Consider the following 12,148-nt stretch of genomic DNA (forward strand, 5'->3'; position numbering starts at 1 on the left):
AAAACTGCTTTAGTAACAGAAAATATTTAGTTTTGCTCATTTTGTATAGCGCAATCCAATTCAAATTCATTGAAGCAGTGTTGTCAACTTTTTTGTTAGGTAATTAAAATCTACATTCATAAAATGTAAGCAATTTTCCATCAAACGTTGATGAAAAATTGATCAAAACTGATATTCCATCCAAAAAGTTAGGCTTAACATTCATTTGAGAATTATTAGTGCTAAAAACAAAGATTGTTTGAAACTCAATCGATCAAGCCACTTTGATAAACTGGATGCACTGCATATATGAATACATAGATCTATGACATTCGTACCAAATAAAATGTGCGTAATATACAAATTACCAACACAAGTTAACTTGGTTTACTCTTGATCCTTAAACAAAATTTTACTACTGTATGATGCAAAATACATTCAAATTGATGTGTGAAAATATTTCCTTTCAAAAAGTGAAATAAAATTAGTTATTGATACAAAAATAACCGTGTTGTAAGTGTTCAAAACCTGACCACATTTTACAGGTATTTTTCCTTGAATTTCGAATTTACACCCCTATATAGAAAACAAAGGTGTGTTCTATATCAAAAAAATAAACACGAAAACGACGCAACAAGCTTGTCCAAAGATAATAAAATTATATGTTCACTAATATAAGCGCAACCCGACGCGGGTCAAGAAATGTAAAAGTAAATAATAAAAAATTTGCGCGCGCAGTTTTCCGGCACTATGCCCAAAACGCACCCGTATATCCAGGGTATTTGAATGACATTTACTTTACAGCACGACAACGCCATCACACACACAGCGAAAGTGGGGAAAACATCATCTCTCAAATGGTAAAGATTGTCCCACCCACCATACTCCTCATATTGCCCCTCCCAACTATCATTTGTCTTCAGCGATATCTCACGCGCTCATACTGAGATGAGATAAACAGTTCTTCCAGCGTGGTATTTGATAGTTGATGCATTAAGTTGAGATGGAAAGGATGCACAGGTTTCGAAGTAAGCAAAGCCTTGGTATTACATTCCTTTTGTTGAATTTGATCTTCTGTTTCAACAGACTTTGCCGCCGACTCTACGCGTACAGAAGCGTGGCATGGCTAGTGCTATGATTCTATGGATTATAAGAATCCTTTCAGATCGGACTCGAACATACGACAATTGGCTTATAAACCTACGCATTGCACTGTCAACTCGGAGTGACAATCATTTAGAGTCTATAACTAATAATCAACATGTATTTTCATTAAAAAAAATCCTCCATTATTAACGGACAAACCTGGTAGAAGTCATAAAATTTCAAAACACATCGATATTTCATATATACGGTTATGAGAAAGGCATTATTACACACTAAATATGATCAGTATCAAACGGGAAAGCAGATTGGAAAATTGACATGCGAATGAAGTTATATAATGAAAACCGCGAAAATGTTACCGCAGAGACAGGACTCGAACCCGTAGCTAACTACTAATCGGAGGAAATTGTTTAACCAATTAAACTACCCTCTGCATATGAAAACACATGAAGAGAATGTTCAATTGACTAGACGGAAACAAGGTCAACTTTTTGTCCTATATCTACGGAAACAAATTCAATAGAAACACTCATATCACATCGATAACAAGTCTTTTCTTCTTCTCTTCTACTTTGCCGCCAACACTGCTTCGAGATATTGTTTTTATCTATTTTTGCTATCAACGGGGGAACACACAGTATCACATATCCCTATAATGGTCTCCACTAGTGCGTAGGTAGAGCACTGGTGACGATTGTGATCTCGAACGCAATATACAGGGTTCGGCACTCGAAGTGTAACCAATTAAAAAGGCCATAAATTCAGTTTGGAAAATTACTTTTACTTAATTCAAAGTACAAAATGTGTAAAAATAATACAAAATTCAGAATCAATTCACTTTTGCTCGATATGACCACCTTTTGCCTTGACTATGGCCTTGAGACGGTCAAAAAACGAATCGCAAGTTGCCGAATGTGACTTGCAGGTATTTAGACCCACTCGCGGGCAATAACTTTTTTCAGCGCCTCGAGACTGGTGTATCTTTTAGTTCGGACTTTGCTCTCCAAAATGGCCCAAAGAGAATAATCCATTGGATTCGCATCTGGTGAATTCGAGAGCCATTGTGTGGACGTGATGAAGTTCGGAACGTTGTTTTTCAGCCATTCTTGGTTCACTCGAGCTTTGTGAGACGGTGCCGAGTCCTGCTGAAACGTCCATGGTCTGCCACCGAAATGTTTGTCTGCCCACGGCTTCAAAGCAACCTCCAGAATACTTTCCCGATAATATGTCGCATTTACCTTGACGCTAGGCTCGATGAAAACGATTGGAGAGCGCCCATCTGCGATTACAGCGGCCCAAACCATTATCTGTTGCGGGTGCTGCCTCCTGGTGGCCAATCGATGACTCAAATTCTCGTATGAACGGTCGGTCAAGTAAACCCTATCGTTTTGAGAGTTTACGAATTGCTCAATTGGAAAAATTTTCTCGTCAGAAAATATAATGTTCGGAAATTGACCGCTTTCGGACAAACGAAGCAACTCCTTCGCTCTCTCAAGTCAAGATTTTTTTTCGCGTTCACTTTTGGCAAAATGCTTTCTTGCGCTTGTAAACAATACAACTCCGAACTGTCATTTAACAAATTTCTAGAGAGCTGATGCCCGTGCGTCAGCTGCGCGAGCGGTCTGAAGTTGGTTACACTTCGAGTGCCGGACCCTGTATTAAAGACAAATTTAACAATTGGACTAGGGATCGAGAGAGGCCATCATGGTAATCCATAGAACAGTATTAGATAGGAAGAGTTGAAATTCTGAGCCATGAACCCAGCTTTTCTCACAGGAACTATTCATTGGTTGAAAGACTAGGGTCCACTAGGAGATTGATAGTACCTATTATCTTTCTCCGGATAGTACCAGCCTAGATGCCGTGTGGAATCAGGCGGAAAAAAAGTTTAATCAACAATAGATTCACTGGGTTCCTGCTTCCATGTCCTAAAAGGCGACAATTGCAAAAGTGTCTTTTTCTCTTCAGTTATCAGATGTTTTCAACGTTTCACATCTGATTACTCCATTCTACTAAATTATCTCTTCAGTAAACTTCATTCAACTTGTCAATTTCCGACTAGATTCTGAGAAAAGTTTTATTAGGTATTTTTTCTTTCACGTTATTGTTTGTCTTTCACAACTATAAATTGAATGATAAAAAATCAACTATTGCGAATATCCTTTAATATTTCAATGTTAATAGCAGAGATAACATAGATATTTGTTTGTTTGATAAATTGATATTTTTTTCTCGGTAGCCGGCTGCCCAGATAAACACAAAAATAAATAAACTCTTTTTCGCGGTAAATAATAAAGTGGAAATAATAAACAATCAAGATGTGCGTTAAATCTGTTGGCCTTTGTTTGGTAATTTAAAATGATTTGATATAATTTATAGAATATGTCACTGCAATGAATCAACTGTTTTGTATAAATCCTATTCTCTCGTCAGTTTTGTAGTAGGTAGCTCCATCTAGATAAAATAAGGAAATTTTTCATTCCTTACCCGATAGTATTTCAAATTTTCTTTCAGTTTCCATGAAAAAAAACTGTAAATCAAGACTTCCCTGAATTTAAGTATCGGATATTATTGAAACGTTGACTCGAGAAGTCAGCGAGTTTAGTGGTGTTTCCGAGCATCTATTCATGAAATGGCTAAATGTTAAATGTTAAATTTAAATTTGTTGGACCCCGATACAATTTTTCAATAGGATTAGTCTGTTTTAGTCGCCAAGATCAAACACTCACAACTCAATAGCAAAGTTTACTTGTGATCAAAATAGACGGAAACATGCATTTTATCCCTGCAGCAATCTACTTGCAACCCGTTGATAATAATCAGCAATGAATTCGAGGAACGAGGGGGTTGAATTATCCTGCGCCATGGTTCGTGTCCACATCCACGACCATGTGCACACACTATCAGCTCTATAGTTACGCGATAAAAAAGTACGGTTGTGTAATGTCAGGGACATAACTGGATGTCGTGAATACGAATAAAACTGACACGATTTCTTTATACTTTCGAATTCGAATTGATAGTTTATCGATTGTGTGAATTGCGAAACTTCCCCCCTTTTCATTACTAAAATTTTCATCGATTTTTGACGTCGAATATCTCATTTCGGATTTGCATATTTCATTGAAAGAAACTATCAAGATGCTGTACAGGATTCATTTCTGCCTTTTAGAAGGCTCGAACGATTTTCGCACAGCGAAGGAAATCAAATTATTTTGCTTTTTCACTAAACTGATGATTTCTACCTTGGATTTGCAAAGAAGTAATCTTAATCGTTCTTTAGATAACATTTAGAGCCATTAGAACAGCTGAATTTATAGAATGTTGTCCACTTTTCGTTTTTTGTTTTCTTTCTCTCCAATGCAAACCACCATGCTTGAATTGAAACTAGCTTTGCGTACAAACCGACACATCCGCTTGCTGTGCCAGATGATGAGAAACTGGTTTAATGCGTCTTCTCACCTTGACGACAGGAAGGCAAATGAGAACTACGACCTGAGCGTTTGAGGTTTTTAACCACGCAGATGACGTTGTTTGAATGCATCTTTTCGCCCGACGTCTGCTTTCATCCAACGCACAAGAAGAAATGATCGATTTTCGACCACGGTTCCTCTTTTATAACGTTCAGTTGAAGATATGTGCCTGACTACCTCAAAATCGTCGTCCTTGCGCGAAAAACCCAAGCAAAAGTAAAGAGTTTTCCGCGTTGTTTTAAAATTTTCAGAAAACTTAATTTTTGAGTTGTTTGTGATTATATCACACTGTTCAAAACATTATCCTAAATTCCTGATCATATTTTTGATGAAATAGTGAAAGAATTATATTGCTACCATTAATACAAGTCGAGATATTCACGATTAAGTTCTGCCCATTCTTCCATACGGCTAATTTTGAAAAGGCGCCCCATAGTAAAGTAAGTCGTATTCACGACAAAAAAACCACATGCAGCTAGAATTGTGTTTGAATGCAGGAATGCTGCGGGAAAAATCCAATCGGAAGTTTGCACCCATACAATTTAAAGAGAGTAGACGAAATTTTTCGAATATAAAGTGGTTATCGGAAGATTGGCGTCCCCATGGCTGTCTGGAACAGTAAAATCACAAAAAGGATAGTCACATAGCGAGAGACGCAGAATCGACTGTGCAGTTTCATTTTGATGTTTGAGTGTTGGTTCCTTCTTTCCCGGTCTGGCCCAGATCTGCAGATCGTTGAAGCCGAAGCAAAGAGAAACCACAAATTTTACGACCACTCTGTCATGCCGTTTGATGGATGCTGCCTTCTCCAGTGTGGAAAAAGGATCATTGAGCTTGATGGTTTTTAGTCCCTTGTCAGTTTTGTTTACGGGAAAGTCATCTGAACCTACCTGCTATGTAAATTTCGAGTTAGTGTGATTTTATGTGAGATGTGCTGGTGACTTTCGGTCGGACGGCCGGACAACCGTTGCTCGAAGTCAGGAGTTCGGGTTGAGTCGCAGTTTTACGCATGCAACACTTCTGTGTAATCCGTTGGTCGAGTTTCGTGTTTGTTTCGAGTTTTGACTTAATCCTTTGTTAATACGATGTGTTTCCGTTCGCAACGTTTGATGGGTATTAGCTTTTAATGGTAATTTATTCTTCATACGGTTTCACATTGATACCACTTCTATCGACAAGTGATTGAGTTTAAGCTGAGGTGGAAACTTTTGATTCAGTAGAATAGATTGAAGCAATTTGTAATTGTATTTGTATTTGTTTTCAATTTTAATATTTCACTGCATAAGCTAACACAATTCAAAAAACATTCACGGTATATACTTAGCATCTAGACATAGATTCATTACTGGATTGATGAACTCATCAAACACACATATTCTTCCCCATCAAAAGAAGTACAACTTTTCATCTTCGATATTATTCGCACTCACTCTCCAGCAGTACTCCGTACAGGGGAAAATATCACCTTGTTAACTTGTTTTTATTAACGCACTGTCGACACGTCTACGTCTGCTGGCGGTTCTAATTGGTGCTGGAATGGCACTTCTACCGATCACGGCACTGTTCTTCCGAGTAGGCCATTCGAACCGGTGACATTTCTGCCTTCGGCTGTGGCAATACAACGCCCAACGATTGATTTTTTTTATTTCGATAGCAATCACCCACCACCCACTGAATCAGCAGCGTGCTACTATTTTTTGACGTTTAAACACTCACACGCACGCACATACACACACACACATTCGGTAGGTGCTCTCAGCATCCCAAGCGACAAGCGACGAGTTTGATTTCGGATGCAAACACTTCCGAGTGCACTTTATCCACAAATTTGTTAATTACCCACCAACCGCGATGTGTCTCCAGCCTCGGGCAGCCGCGCGCAGAGGATGCTTGTTCATGGAAAGCTGCAATGTGGCATACATGCGACCTCGGTGGCAGCTCTCCGAAACCCGTCCCGCACTACTGTCATACTTATAGAGGATTTTTCTCCCCAAACTGTGTTACTTAATAACCACTACTCTGGGGGAGGTCTACACAGCACCGTGAAGAAAACAGAGACACGTTGGCGTCGTGTTTGAATGACGCTAGAAGACTGGTCGGTCACAGACAGATCTGCTGTGCACGTTTCCAATTGCTGTTTCGAGCCTCTCCACACTCTATCGCGTCATCTATTTTCCTTCGTTCTCTCCCGTCCGAGCGAACGACAGCGCCGTTTGTACTAAAGCGGAAAACCAGGACACTAGCAGCGAACACTTTTCCTTCACAGACGCACGCAAAACACAACGACGGAGCGGAATGAATTTTTCTCTCTCATCTCAACTCTCTGAGTTGAGTTGAGAGATCACAGGAACTCGAGGACGTTTCAATGCTACTAATCGAAATGAACAACCGCCGCCGTCTTCCCGCTGTCGGTGTTGTCGTGTTGTGGTGTCGAAAATATGCTACTGATGCTGGATTACTTGTCTTCGTTCGGATGCTTTCCTGAATTGTGAGCACGACGGGTGTGGAGTTTCAGATTGAATGATGGGGGAAAAAAACTTTGCAATTTTCATTCCGAGAAAAAATTCACCCGGAATAAGCTCAATGTCGTCGGGATCGTATCTGCGGGAGCATATCTTGAGCACAGTATATTTGCGGATATGACCTTTCCAGGGGGCGTTCTTCGGCAGTAGTCTCGAATATATGTTGTTTGCCAGCAATGTTGTTTATTTTCAAATGAAAAGTTTCAGTTTTGTGGTATGATTTGGTCCTTAGAGGGAGTCTGTTCCATTACTACAAATAATTCAAGCATTTAGAAACGTAGTAGTGCAATAGCTTGGTTTCGAATATTGCGAAATCTTCGATTAACAGCATTACACTTCAATACTTCATCACCCTCCTCTTTGAGCTCCGATCCCACTGGTTCGACTCGGAAACTTTGTGACACCAAACTCAGGCGTAAAATCCGATCAATCGTCGGACAGTTCGGAGAAATCCTAGGATAAACAAAAGCGCACCCTTGAAGAAGACAAAATTCATCACTTGACATCTTTTCTAAACAAATTGAAGCCTCGAGCACACCGACTGTTCGTCGAATTTGCAAAATCTCTGTTTGATGATTTCAGCTAAAGCTTGACGCAATTAAGTGATGAAAACAGTACTTCAAATGGTAAACTTAGTTGAACCATTCTTTCGGGGAACTGTGCGGTAGATGTCGGAATGAGATGCGTCTTTGACTTTTCCGTAAACAACTGTTGAAAATGAACCCATAGACAGACAACTGGCTTGATTTGATGTCTAGATCGGAACCTGAATTACTTCGGAAAATCCGTTAAGACATTGTGCATTGTTTCAGTAATGCAAGGACAAGTCGAAACTAGAAGCTAAGAAAAGTTTAAATGATTCTGTACAGTCAGCGCACACTGTTCAATTACAACACAAACTTTTTTTCGCTTAAAAAAAATGACAGACAATTTGAGTGAACATTGTTAAGGCGCAATTTTCGATCTTAGGAAAACGGCAATTTTGCAAAATGCAAAAACAGGTTTCTTCGTTGTTGTTTAACAGAAATTTTAAAAAGAAATTTTTTTTATTCGATTCATTTTTCTAAGCTAACTGCTGTTTTTTTTTTAACTTTTTACCTTTTTTTATAAATATAAAAAATAGGTATCATAAATCTGTCACAATTGACTTTGAAAACAAAATATGTTTTCAAACTTTAGATTTAGCACGGTAATAGCTATCCAACAAGCATTAGATTTTCAAATTCATTAATATTTAACGGAGATATTGATATTTTCGTATAAGCGACTTTTTTCCTTATTCCAGTACGGAGTGTATCGAAAATAAGCTATGCACATATTAGGTGTACAACTTTGCATCCGCCGTTTTTTTTTTTCAAAATTTAAAGTTTTATTGCGAAAAAGTGCTTACAGATGTATTATTCAAAGTATTGTCCGTCGCTAGCGACAACTTTCTCCCATCTTTCCGGAAATTTTCGGATCCCGGCTCGAAAAAAGGAGTCCTTTTTTGACGCTATCCATGAAGCAATCCATTTTTCCAACTCTTCGAAGGATTAAAATTGTTGATCGGCCAGGCCGTGTGCCATCGAATGGAATAGATTGAAGTCAGAAGGGGCGACATCTTAGGAATATGGCGGGTGGGGCAAGACTTCCCATTTCAGCGTTTCCAGGTACTTTTTGACCACTTTTGCGACGTGAGGCCGAGCATTGTCGTGTTGAAGGATGACTTTGCCATGTCGCTCATGATACTGTGGCCGCTTTTCTTTTAGCGCGCGACTAAGGTGCATCAGTTGCATTCGGTAGCGATCTCCTGTTATGGTTTCACCCGGTTTTAAGAGCTCGTAGTAAATCACACCGAGCGGATCCCACCAAATACAAATCATAACCTTGGCGCAGTAACGAAGTAGCATGCCCGGGCTTTCTCCACGATTTTCTGCGTTTAGGAATATCGTATCGAACCCACTTTACATCACCGGTTACGATTCGATGTAAAAACCCCTTACGATTTTGTCTTTGAAGCAGTTGCTCACATACAAATAGACAGCGCTCGATGTGCCCCGGTTTCAACTCGTACGACACGTAGTTTCCTTCTTGCTGAATCATGCCCAGGGCCTTGAGACGTTTTGTAATGGTTTGCTAACTCACTCCCAACGATTCGGTAAGCTCTCCTTGGGTTTGGCACGAATCTTCATCAAGCAATGCTTCTAGTTGTTCATCTCTGAAGCTTTTTCCTCTTCCACCAGGCATGTCTGTCTTCGGCATCGAAATTACCATTTTTAAAACGTTGAAACCACTCCCGACACGTTCTTTTACTCAGAGCAGCATCACCGTAAAATTCTGAGAGCATTCGATGCGCTTCAGTTGCATTTTTTTTCGAATTGTAACAGAAAAGTAAAACTTCCCGCAAATGGCGAGAATTGGGCACATAAACAGACATTTTTGAGCGTGAATAATACGAAAACAAGAACAACTGTCACTGAAACGGCGATGACAATTCGTTAGGCACTGTACACACTCACTTTTAAGACATTATCATCTATGTGTTTTGACCAGCTTCAGCCGGTACAGCCACCTATCGGGAAACGGCGGAAGCAAAGTTGTACACCTGATACATTTGTGTTGTACGCATGTATTTGTGATGGTTTTTTATGCTCAGATCACAGCATGCTGTGCGTTTGGCTGTCAGCTTTCGTTTGTTTACTTGTTTGTGCGGTTGAAATTCTGCGTTTTCAAAATGTCACGTATTGAAAAGGAAGTGAAAATTAAGGTTCTGGACACATGGCTAAGTGAGAATGGTGTTACTATGCAAAAATTGACGAGACGGTTTGGAATTCATCATGCCAGTGTTAAAACCATCATTAATAAGTTTAGGGAACACTTTTCTTTGGATGAGCTACCAGAAAGAGAAAGAAAACCCAGTTCTTCCAACCCGAAACTGAACCAGAAAGTGGTATAACAAATCGTTAAGAACAAATCAATGTAAATACGTGATTTGGCCAAAAAAGCAGGAACGAGTGAATGATACGCAGGAACGGAATGATGCAGCGTATCAAGAGGCGAAATCACCTGAAGACCTACAAGAAGCAGAACATCTCGAAACAAAGTGTAGAACAGAAGAAGCGAGCAGCAACAAGGGCCCGGAAATTTGATGTCAAACGTCATAGAATTCCACTACCGCGCCCCCCTCCCTACTATGGTGATTTTTCAAGATCTATGAAAATTCCACTAAGTGGGCTAAGAAGGATTTCTTAGATTTGATTTCTCATATAAATAGGCAACGCAAATGTCAAGCGCTACGGGACTTTCATTAGAATCTGAGTTAAATAAAATCAGTTATGCGGTCTCTGCGCAAATCGAAAGCCCATTTTTTAATTTTGTTTCTTATTTTACCCCGTTACTCCCAAACCAGAGGCTCGATCAGGATAAAATTCAATGACACCAAGAGACCTTTCATTTGAATCTAAGTTTGTGAAAATTCGGTTGGTATTTGTTGTTCGAGAAAATCGAGTGATCATTTTTATTACATACACACTAATATATACACACACACATACACGCAAGCCTTGGTATTACTACATTCCTGTAGTGGAATTTGACCTGCTGTTTCAACAGACTTCGCAGCCGATTCAGAGTGTACAGAACCAGTGCATGGCTGGTGCTACGATTCTACTGACACTACGAATCCTTCCAGGTCGGGGCTCGAACATACGACAACTGGTTTGTAATACCAGCGCCCTATGCATTGAATCGCCAACCCGGGACATACACGCACACATAGTAATTTTGCATGCTCGAAGAACTGATGCGACTTGTATTTGACGCGGCCTCGGTTTAAAAGTCAGTTTTCACCGTGATTGTATCGCCTTTCTATATGAGAAAGGCGAAAACAAAACACCGATAACAAACATTCGTGCCTGCACCGGCGTTCTGGTTTCTTCAAAATGATTAGAAACATGAGCTCCTGTGTACTTGGTGCCGATGGACCCGCTTGTGTTTTTAAAATTATGTAGGTTTTCGTTTTTCTCAAGAGCTCTAACAAAATCGGTGAAATCACGATGTGTTGTGTTTTCTTCTTTCGTACCAGGTGCGTACCGGTTTTGTATCGTCATTTTATATGACGGTTTGAAAGTTTTGACACTCGTTGCCCTGTATTTACGGAACCAGATGTCGGATCCGGATAAAATTGCACAAGAGATTTTAGTTTTTTTTTATTTTCGAAAATCGATTAAATCATTTCTGAAACGTTTAAGTGAGTGCTTTCGGAGCCGGAAACCGAAGACAGTAGGTTAATATATCAACCAACTAACTAGAGCTGCAAAATGGAAGAACCTACTAGTAAGTTTTATAAAAATTTGCACCTTTAATCATCATCACTTTTTTTTATTTAAAAGATATTTTATTCAGGCCTATTTGCGTACAAGCTTTACGTGGCCGATTTAGCTGAGTTTTTAGATATTATTTTTTGGATTGGATCTCGTTGTCACCCTTTTTCTAGGGGGAGAGGAGCTTTTATTTTCCTCCTGCGAGGATTGAGGGGCAGTTTGTTCGTGGTTCGTCTCATCATCCATTGCCGTGGTATTGTTGTTGATTTCGTTGCTAGTTGCTGTAGATGCGCTTTGTTGTACATTGTTTGCAGTTGCTGGTTGGTTGGATGGTAAGCTGTTAACTGCAGCTGGTGTACTTTGTTCTATAGGGGTTCCGTTGGATGGTTTCGTTGAAGGGGATACTTCCCTGTTGTTGGTGACTGTCACAGGTGTACTGGGGTTGCTTGGGGTTGATGTGAAGGAAGCACCGTTGTCCTTTGGTATAGTTGTCTCCTTGTCCGGTTTATCACATGGTTTACCGTAGTGAACAGCTTTTTGGCAATATTGACATGTGGCCGTCTGATTGTCATAGGTAACAAGATAGAGAGAATCTCTCCGAATTGGGACATAGTTGCACGAATATAGGGATCGATGACGCTTGAGGGAAGATCATGCACACGCACTTCTATTGCACTATCTTCCATATATACTGGAATGTTGTACTTGATATTTTCATGCTCCACATAGTGCACATTATTATTGTCTTTAGCGAATTGAATTGCAT

The 12,148-nt window shown here is 39.7% G+C and overlaps 1 protein-coding gene across 1 annotated transcript in view; it reads right to left on the reverse strand.

Moving 5' to 3' along the window:
• The window catches only part of LOC131430763 (uncharacterized), a 181,386-nt gene extending 174,731 nt beyond the window's left edge, over window positions 1–6,655 (reverse strand). The window contains exon 1 of the mRNA XM_058595966.1: window positions 5,450–6,655. The gene's annotated coding sequence lies outside the window, so the exon portion shown is untranslated. The remainder of the gene's footprint in view (window positions 1–5,449) is intronic.
• Window positions 6,656–12,148: the final 5,493 nt, after the last annotated feature.

The sequence above is a fragment of the Malaya genurostris genome, chromosome 2 (assembly GCF_030247185.1).
Source record: "Malaya genurostris strain Urasoe2022 chromosome 2, Malgen_1.1, whole genome shotgun sequence".
In the NCBI taxonomy this organism is placed as follows: domain Eukaryota; kingdom Metazoa; phylum Arthropoda; class Insecta; order Diptera; family Culicidae; genus Malaya; species Malaya genurostris.